The 10390-nt window shown below is 38.9% G+C and overlaps 1 non-coding gene across 1 annotated transcript; it reads right to left on the bottom strand.

The window, feature by feature from the left end:
• LOC112761716 (small nucleolar RNA R71) lies at positions 1–107 on the bottom strand. The gene has a single exon (XR_003182097.1). It is a non-coding gene; the product is annotated as a small nucleolar RNA R71 (small nucleolar RNA).
• Between the last annotated feature and the right edge of the window lie 10283 nt (positions 108–10390).

Here is a 10390-nt window from a genome sequence, read left to right as displayed (position 1 = left end):
AGGTTGAGAGTTGAGGTACAAACATTCAGGTAGCAGGATGGTGAGACTCTATACGAAGCATGGGAGAGGTTTAAAGACTTGACAAGAAGATGCCCACTAGATATGTTTAATGAATGGGTGCAGTTGCACATTTTCTATGAAGGTCTTTCATATGAATCAAAAAAGGCAGTAGACCACTCATCCGGGAGATCTCTGAACAAGAAGAAGACCATTGAAGAAGCCATAGATGTCATGGAGACTGTAGCAGAGAATGACTACTTCTATGCTTATGAAAGAGGCAATACTAGAGGAGTGATGGAGCTGAACAATGTGGATGCACTGCTAGCTCAAAACAAGATGATTACCAAGAAATTAGCTGACCTCACCAAGAAGATGGAGAGGAATCAAGTAGCAGCAATCACCACTTCAACAGCAACTCAAGAAGGAGTGAATGAAGAAGCAGAGGGTAGTCAGGAGCAAGCCAACTACATTGGAAATTCACCTAGGCAGCACCATGACCCATATTCCAAAATATATAATCCTAGTTGGAGGAACCACCCAAACTTTGGGTGGGAAAATCAACAAGACCAAGGCCAAGATCAGAGATGTCATAACCCCACCAACAATGCAACTCACCAACACTCCACACAGAGGTCATACCAACACCCATCCAACAACACTTCTCAACATCCATACCAAAGTCAAAATGGCCCTTCTCATCCTTCCAATCTCAACTCTCCATCATCGGAAGAAAGACTATCAAGGATTGAGACTCTACTTGAAGGCATATGCAAGGAGATTCAAGATAACAAGGTGTTCAAAGAAGAGGTGCGAGCCAATATCAAGAATCAGGGAGACACCATCAAAAGGCTGGAATTTCAAGTGGGATACCTATCTGAGAAGATTCCCAAACCTACTGATAGCTTCCCAAGTGACACAGAGAAAAATTCGAGAGGTGAAGCAAAGAAAGTCAGATGGGAAGATTGCAAGATGGTTACTATAAGTGATAAGGAGACTGAGGAAGAGCCAAACAAACCATCAGAATAACCTGAAGATACATCAGCAGGAAAGCAGGAAGAGAATCATCAAGAAACCACAATTACACAGAAGGAACTGCTGAGACTCTATGCACCCTTTCCCCAATTACTCAATGGTGGTGTAGAGAAGATAATATACTCAAGGTTTCTTGACATATTTGTATCTCTCCATGTAAACATACCATTCATCAAGGCCCTCCAACAAATGCCCTCATACATTAAGTACATGAAGGAGCTGCTGACCAGGAAAAGCTCACTCAAGGGAGGACAAACCATAGTGATGAATAAGGAGTGTAGTGCTCTCATTCAACCAGAGCTGCCTACAAAAATGAAGGACCTAGGGAGTTTTCACATCCCCTGTACCATAGGAGAAACAATGTTTGATAAAGGACTCTGTGATCTGGGAGCAAGCATCAACTTAATGCCTTTATCCTTTATGAAGAGGCTGCAAATCAATGAGCTGATACCCACAGACGTAGTCATCAGGCTGGTGGATAAAACTAAAAAATAAGCAATAGGAGTGGTTGAAAACGTACTGGTAAAGGTTGGGAACTACTTCCTTTCCACAGACTTTGTCATACTGGAAATGGAAGAAAGTCATCTTCACCCAATCATATTGGGAAGACCATTCTTAGCTACAGCCAGAGCGCTCATAGATGTGGAGCGAAGAGAGCTAATACTGAGGGTACATGACGAACAACTCACCTTCAATGTCTTCAAACCCTCACAAGAAGCAAGTCAGGAAGGCAAGGAACTAAGGACAGAGCATGACAGAGCAATGGTGGGAGAAACAAGCATTGAGACACAAGTTGTACACTCAGGAATTCCTTTGGGTGATGAACAAAATAATCAGCAGCTGTCACAGCTAAAGGAAACTCAAGTGGAGCCAAAACCACCAGAATCATATGGGACCAGCAACAAAATCCCCCTAGGAAAAGAGACCACAAAGAGAAGGATAACAGCAAAAGAAACAAAGAAGAAGATACCAAGGAGATGGAGGAACAAAAAGATCCCTACAGAAGATTTCTCTCCAGGGGATAAAGTGATCTCAGCTTACTTCCTAGATATCCCACCTCATCTCTCCACCATCCCATCTCAGTTACCTAAGGTTTTCACCATCAACAAAGTTCTCTCCCTAGAACATGTAGAGATCATTGATGAAGCCAATGGATATAGGTTTACTGCAAGAGGGGAAGATCTGAAGCATTACCAACCACCATGACATAGGAAGAACGTCAAGCTAGTGACGCTAAAGAAGCGCTTCATGGGAGGCAACCCATGTTTTACATGCTTTTAAAGTAGTTAATAAAGCAAGGTTCATGGATCACAAATCAACTTTGACATATCCTTGAATAAATCCTTTTATGCAACATATAGTGAAGAACAAGTTTGGTGTTCAAGGCACACTAAGAGGACATGAATGCAACTCATAGCATGTCACTCTTAGCACCTTGAACAAATCATCTTACACCACATTGCCACAAACTAAGTTTGGTGTCACCAAGGTTGCATATATGGAAATTTAATTAGTCAGTTGGTTTGCATTTGTGAATAGCATTTAGTAGTTAACAACAAAAATTTTAAAAAGTAGTTACTCTTTCTTCTCTTTTAAAGTTTGCCGCCACTTCCCATAATTTTACTTTTTCTTTTATTTTGTAGGAGGATTAATGGGACAGTTAAAGGGTTCGGCTACCACAAAAGGAGAGGACTGTACACGTGTCTCCAAGGGAATTGCATTGGGAATTGTTGCCATGCAACATGGGAAGAAGAACAAGCTTGGAAACTGAACCAACCCGATCATAAAGTTGATGATCCTTGTGCTCATCCATTGCTAAACCCCATCCGTCCATCACACAAGCACCCCATCAATCCACACCTTTCATTCACCCATCACTTTCCTATATAAGTGATTCCTAGTCCGTACCCCCTTCACATTCCAATTCCCATTCTTTATACTTCACACCTTCGGAACTCAAGTCCTTTCATCTCGCCCTATCCAAACCCAGCTGAATTCCATCATTTATCCACAACCCCTCAACACTCTCACACATCAACTTGTACTCATGGCATCATCAAGCTCTAAAAGAAGAAAGGGGAAGGAGCCTATGGAGCAACGCCCTTTTGATGAAAAGAAGTTTAGAACCTTTCACCATGCACTTCAATTTGGATGGATGGCTGATAAGGAGATCATATATGAGCTAGGCTTTCAAGTCAAGAAAACTGAGTGCCCCAAAATCACAGAGAAGGTAGAAAAGAGAAGATGGGAGCTCCTCACCGATCCAGTCACCGCGAGAATAAATGCAACGCTCGTAAGAGAGTTTTATGCAAATACAGTGAAATATGATAGGAAAGAGAAATCTTATATAGGCTTTGTGAGAGGAGTAACGGTGGATTTTAGTCCCTTGAGCATCATGAGGGTGTTGAAGCTACGAACCATACCATTCGAAGAAGAGAGCTATCAATCTTGAATAGATGGTAGTCCTAACTATGATCAGATTGTGAAAGATATCTGCGTACAAGGAGCGGACTGGGTGAGAGATTCTAATGGAAAGCCCAAATTTATCAAAAGAGGTGATCTCACCCCTGAAGCAAAGGGGTGGTTCGAAATTGTAAGGAGATCCATCCTCCCTGCCGAAAACAATTCAGAGGTGAATCTTAAGAGAGCAACAATGGTGCAATGTATACTTAAAGGGGGAGAGATCAAGGTGCATGAACTCATAGCCCAAGGCATTAGGAAGATGGCTGAGAAAAGTGATTCTGGGGGAAGGTTAGGCTATCTCAGCACCATTTTCCGCCTATGTGACAAGGCAGGGGTGGTGTTTGAAGATGAAAACCCCAAATGGATAAAAGTTGGTATCCCAATTACTGTCCGGCGTATGCATGTTGTTGTATCTCTCCTTCCCCAACGAAGGATAAGAAAGAGGCCAATGCACCAAGTGGTAGAAAGACGGAACCTAGAGGAGCAAGCCCCTTTGGACATGCACCAACTACAGGAAGCCATTGATGGCTTATCTAGACAATACTTGGAAAATCAAGGGGCACAGAAAGAGCTTCACCTACAGTTGATAAACCATCAAGAAGAGTCACTATCTAGATAGATGAATCAACAAGGGGAGTGGCAAAGACAATTGATGGAGCAGCAACTAGAGCAAGGAAAACAATGGGGAGAATCCTTCCACAGGTTGGAACAAAGGCAGTATCAACAACAAGAAGCCATCCAAAAGCTAATCAACATCCAAGCACATCAAGGTGCACACATACATGAAATGCATCGGAAATAATTAGAACAGGCAGAACTCTTCGAAGAACACAGGGCGTTTTCAGAAGGAGTTTACATGAGCTAGACTGGACACCAGGTGAACACTCAGGCCAAGCTCGGATACTTAGTCGGACAACTGCCTATACTACATCCGGGAATCATAAGCTATGAAGAAGTGAAGGATGAATTAGCACGAGAAGAAAGAGAGAGGGTAGAAAAGAGTCATGAATCAGTAAGGAAGGCACTTGAAGATTGGAAAAAAGCTAGACTGGCCCATATGTAAGGAAGCACAAGTGGACACAAAGAGGACAAACAAGAAGGAGAGCGCGAACAACCCCATGAGTAAAAGGTGGTGGAGTTCCCTCACTGTCCCATCTTTTTCAAGTTTTAAATAAGGAAAATCATGTATGAAATAGAACATGCTTCCATAGTAGCTTAGGAATTTTCAATTCTGTCTTTACGTTTGCTTTTGCCTAGGTCTATGCTTGCTAGTCAAATTGCCTGCCTTTATTTTCATCTTGCTTATTGTATGCTTATCCTTTTAAGTCCAATAAAAAGAGATGTTATGAAAGACCAGAGTGATGTTCAAGTTGTGGAGCAGGTCCTTAAATTTGTGGTGTAGTAATCACTTAGCTAAGTTAGTTCACCAACAAGGTGGGAAGGCAACTATCTATCCTGAATCATATACTTGAAACACACCCCATGAGACTAGCTAAATAATAAGATCCTAACAAGAAAAAGGAAAAGAACAATAAGAGTTGAAAAAGAAAGAAAAGTTAATAAAGAATAAGGCTAGGAACCAAGGGCTTGAAACTTGAGGGATGTGTCTGTGGTGCTCTTGTACCAAGGATCTGCTTGGATGAATAAGTTCTTAGGAGTGCTTCATCACTTGGTAACTTGGGTTAACTAACCCAGGATTATCAACTGAAAATCCACTATCAAGAGCAACCTTGCTACAGAACATTTAGTAACCCAAAGAGATGCTGGACACCAAGACCTCAAGGAAAGAAAATAACAAACCATGTGCCTGTGGTGTGCATGTATGGGGGAGAGAGACTTGAGGGAGTAAGTCCTTAGGGGTGTTTCAACACCTAGCACCTTGAACCAACTGGTTGGAGAGTGTTGGCTGAAAACTTATCTTAAAGAGTCGCCCTCTCACAGAACACTTAGCCTAAGGATGAAATAAACCTTGGAAAGACAAAGGGATCAATAAATAAAAGTCTCAAAGGGTGCAATCAAGTGAGTATTCCAAGGCATGATAAAGGTCTGAAAGCCAGTAAAGGAATGAACCTAAGTTGCTATGCATGAAACCCCATAAAACCAAGAACATGACTTCCACAATAATGATTCATTCATCTTGTCATTTCATTCATCATTCTCTTGTTCCAGTATTTGCTTAGGGACAAGCAAGCTTTAAGTTTGGTGTTGTGATGCCAGGGCATTTTGGCCAGTTTCACTGACCTTTTCTTTATGGTTTTAAGGTAGTTTCATGCATTTTCTTAGGAAATAAGCAAGTTTTGGGTAAATAATCACTTACATCTTGATTCAAGCAAACATTGTGAATTTTACATGATTTCATGAGAATTATGCATGAATTAAAGGACAAGTTGAATGATGCATGTCTCATAACTTGGATTAGAGCTTTGATGCACTTTATTGCTTGATATCAGGACAAAGGAAGCAAGGAAGAACCACGTTAGTAGCCACGTTAGTCTAGCTAACGTGACCACTAACGTGGAATGAAGGCTAGCTTGCAATGTTAATAAGAAAAGTGATTGCCAATAACGCCTTCGTGAGCCATCATAGCCCACGTCAGTTGCCACGTTAACTATGTAAAGGTGGAAGCTAACATGGAAGAGAAGTAGAACTCCAACGTTAGTGGTAAAAGTAAGTGCCACTAACGTTCCAAAAGGGGCAATTGGCCACGTTAAGAGCCACGTTAACTTAGTTAACGTGAGCTCTAACGTGGAAGAAGAAGATGATGCCAACGTGATGAGCGGATAATTTATACGCTTTTTGGCATTATTTTTAGTATGTTTTTAGTAGAATCTAGTTACTTTTAGGGATGTTTTCATTAGTTTTTATGTTAAATTCACATTTCTGGACTTTACTATGAGTTTGTGTGTTTTTCTGTGATTTCAGGTATTTTCTGGCTGAAATTGAGGGACTTGAGCAAAAATCAGATTCAGAGGTAGAAGAAGGACTGCTGATGCTGTTGGATTCAGACCTCCCTGCACTCAAAGTGGATTTTCTGGAGCTACAGAACTCAAAATGGCGCACTTCCAATTGCTTTGGAAAGTAGACATCCAGGGCTTTCCAGCAATATATAATAGTCCATACTTTGGCCGAATTTAGACGACGCAAAAGGGCGTTGAACGCCAGTTCTACGCTGCAGTCTTGAGTTAAACGCCAGAAACACGTCACAAGCCAGAGTTGAACGCCAGAAACACGTTACAAACTGGCGTTCAACTCCAAGAATGACCTCTCCACGTGTAAACTTCAAGCTCAGCCCAAGCACACACCAAGTGGGCCCCGGAAGTGGATTTATGCATCAATTACTTACTTCTGTAAACCCTAGTGACTAGTTTAGTATAAATAGGACTTTTTACTATTGTATTAGACATCTTTTGATCATTTTTAGATCTCTAGACCTCCATGGGAGGCTGGCCACTCGGCCATGCTTACCCTGTATTCACTTATGTATTTTTTAACGGTAGAGTTTCTGCACTCCATAGATTAAGGTGTGGAGCTCTGCTGTTCCTCATGAATTAATGCAAAGTACTACTATTTTTCTATTCAATTCAACTTATTCCGCTTCTAAGATATTCATTCGCACTTCAACATGAATGTGATGAACGTGACAATCATCATCATTCCCTATGAATGCGTGCCTGACAACCACTTCCGTTCTACCCTAGATTGAATGAGTATCTCTTGGATCTCTTAATCAGAATCTTCGTGGTGTAAGCTAGATTGATGGTGGCATTCATGAGAATCCGGAAAGTCTAAACCTTGTCTGTGGTATTCCGAGTAGGATTCCGGGATTGAATGACTGTGACAAACTTCAAACTCGCGAGTGCTGGGCATAGTGATAGATGCAAAAGGAGGGTGAATCCTATTCCAGTATGATCGAGAACCTCAGATGATTAGCCGTGCTGTGACAGAGCATTTAGACCATTTTCACAAGAGGATAGGATGCAGCCATTGACCACGGCGATGCCTCCAGATGATTAGCCATGCAGTGACAACGCATCGGACCATTTTCACAGAGAGGATAGAAAGTAGCCATTGACAATGGTGATGTCCTTACATAAAGCCAGCCTGGAAAGGAGTAAGACTGATTGGATGAAGACAGCAGGAAAGCAGAAGTTCAGAGGAACGAACGCATCTCCATACACGTATCTGAAATTCTCACCAATGATATACATAAGTATTTCTATCTTTATTTTCTGTTTATTTATTATATATTTTCGAAAACTCTATAATCAATTATTATCCGCCTGACTGAGATCTACAAGATGACCATAGCTTGCTTCATACCAACAATCTCCGTGGGATCGACCCTTGCTCACGTAAGGTTTTATTACTTGGACGACACAGTGCACTTGCTGGTTAGTTGTATCGAAGTTGTGAATGAAAAACGATTTATTAAGACGTGCGTACAGAGTTTTTGGCGCCGTTGCCTGAGATCACAATTTCGTGCACCAAGTTTTTGGCGCCGTTGCCGGGGATTGTTCGAGTTTGGACAATTGACGGTTCATCGTGTTGCTCAGATTAGGTAATTTTCTTTTTGTTTTATTTTCAAAAATTTTTCAAAAAAAAATTTATTTGTCTTCAAAATCTTTCAAAAATATTTTCCCTTTGTTTTCGAAAATTATTTCAGAATTTTTAAGAATGAATTCTAGAGTTTCATGAAACATGTTGGAGCCTGACTGGCTGTAAAGCCATGTCTAAATTCATTTGGACTGGGGCTTCCAACCCAACATTATCAAGAGCAAGCTAGTTGTTGCTAATCCACCTGCTGCTGTTCCTGATCCACTTGATTTACATGCTAAAGCTTGACTGGCTATTAAGCCATGTCTAACCCTCAGATTGGAGCTTTAGACTAAGAGTGCAAGATTCTTGGAATTCATATTAAAAATTTTGGAATCCTTATTTTTCTTTTTCAAATAATTTTCGAAAAATATAAAATAAAAATCCAAAAAAAATCATAAAATCATAAAAATAAAAAATATTTTGTGTTTCTTGTTTGAGTCTTGAGTCAATTTTTAGGTTTGGTGTCAATTGCATACTCATCTTGCATTTTTCGAAAATTGCATTCATGCATTGTATTCATCATGATCTTCAAGTTGTTCTTGATAAACCTTCTTGATTGATCTTCATATTATATTGTTTTGTGTTGTATGGTGTTTTTCATATGCATTCTTGCATTCATAGTGTCTATACATGAAAAATTTCTAAGTTTGGTGTCTTGCATGTTTTCTTTCCTTGAAAATTTTTCAAAAATATATTCTTGGTGTTCATCTTGACATTCAAAGTGTTCTTGGTGTTCATCTTGACATTCATAGTGTTCTTGCATGCATTCATTGTTTTGATCCAAAATTTTCATGCATTGCATTATTTTCATGTTTTTCTCTCTCATCATTAAAAATTCAAAAATAAAAAAACATCTTTCCCTTTCTCTCTCATAAATTTTGAAAATTTGGATTGACTTTTTCAAAAATTTTTAAAATCTAGTTGTTTTTATGAGTCAAATCAAATTTTCAATTTAAAAATCTTATCTTTTTCAAAATCTTTTTCAAAAATCAAATCTTTTTCATTTTTCTTATTTATTTTCAAAAATTTTAAAATATTTTTCAAAAAAATCTTTTTCTTATCTTTATCTCCTAATTTTCGAAAATAACATCATCAATTAATGTTTTGATTCAAAAATTTTAAGTTTGTTCCTTGCTTGTTAAGAAAGATTCAAACTTTAAGTTCTAGAATCATATCTTGTGATTTCTTGTGAATCAAGTCATTAATTGTGATTTTAAAAATCAAATCTTTTTCAAAAATATCTTTTTATCTTATCTTTTTCAAAATCATATCTTTTTAAAAAATTTGATTTTAAAATATCTTTTCTAACTTCTTATCTTTTTATCTTTTCAAAATTGATTTTCAAATTTGTTTCAACTAACTAACTAACTTTTTGTTTGTTTCTTATCTTTTTCAAAACTACCTAACTAACTTTCTCTCTCTCTAATTTTCAAAAATATCTCCCTTTTTTTTCAAAAATTCTTTTTAATTAACTAATTGTTTCAAAATTCAATTTTAATTTATTTCTTCTTTTAATTTTCGAAAATCACTAACTCTTTTTCAAAAATTATTTTCGAAAACCTCCCCCTCTCATCCTCTTCTATTTATTTATTTATCTACTAACACTTCATCTCACCTAAATTCGAACCCCCTCTTCCATCTGTGTTCCAATTTTCTCTTCTTCCCTTCTTTACATTACATTCTTTTCTTCCACTCACCTAAGGGAACCTCTACACCTGGGCAAAAAAGATCCCTATTATTATTTTTCTGTTCCCTCCTTTTTCATATGAGCAGGAGCAAGGACAAGAACATTCTTGTTGAAGCAGATCCAGAACCTGAAAGGACTCTAAAGAGGAAACTAAGAAAAGCTAAATTACAACAATCCAGCAAGCACCTTTCAGAAATTTTCGAACAGGAAGAGGAGATGGCAGCCGAAAATAATAATAATGCAAGGAGGATGCTTGGTGACTTCACTGCACCTAATTCCAATTTACATGGAAGAAGCATCTCCATCCCTACCATTGGAGCAAACAATTTTGAGCTGAAACCTCAATTAGTTTCTCTGATGCAGCAGAACTGCAAGTTCCATGGACTTCCATCTGAAGATCCTTTTCAGTTCTTAACTGAATTTTTGCAGATCTGTGATACTGTTAAGACTAATGGAGTAGATCCTGAAGTCTACAGGCTCATACTTTTCCCTTTTGCTGTAAGAGAGAGAGCTAGAGTGTGGTTGGACTCTCAACCCAAAGATAGCCTGAACTCTTGGGATAAGCTGGTCACAGCTTTCTTAGCCAAGTTCTTTCCTCCTCAAAAGCTTAGT

Source organism: Arachis hypogaea, chromosome 16 (assembly GCF_003086295.3).
Source record: "Arachis hypogaea cultivar Tifrunner chromosome 16, arahy.Tifrunner.gnm2.J5K5, whole genome shotgun sequence".
NCBI classification, from domain to species: Eukaryota; Viridiplantae; Streptophyta; class Magnoliopsida; order Fabales; family Fabaceae; genus Arachis; species Arachis hypogaea.
This window is presented reverse-complemented; position numbering and strand designations above follow the sequence as displayed.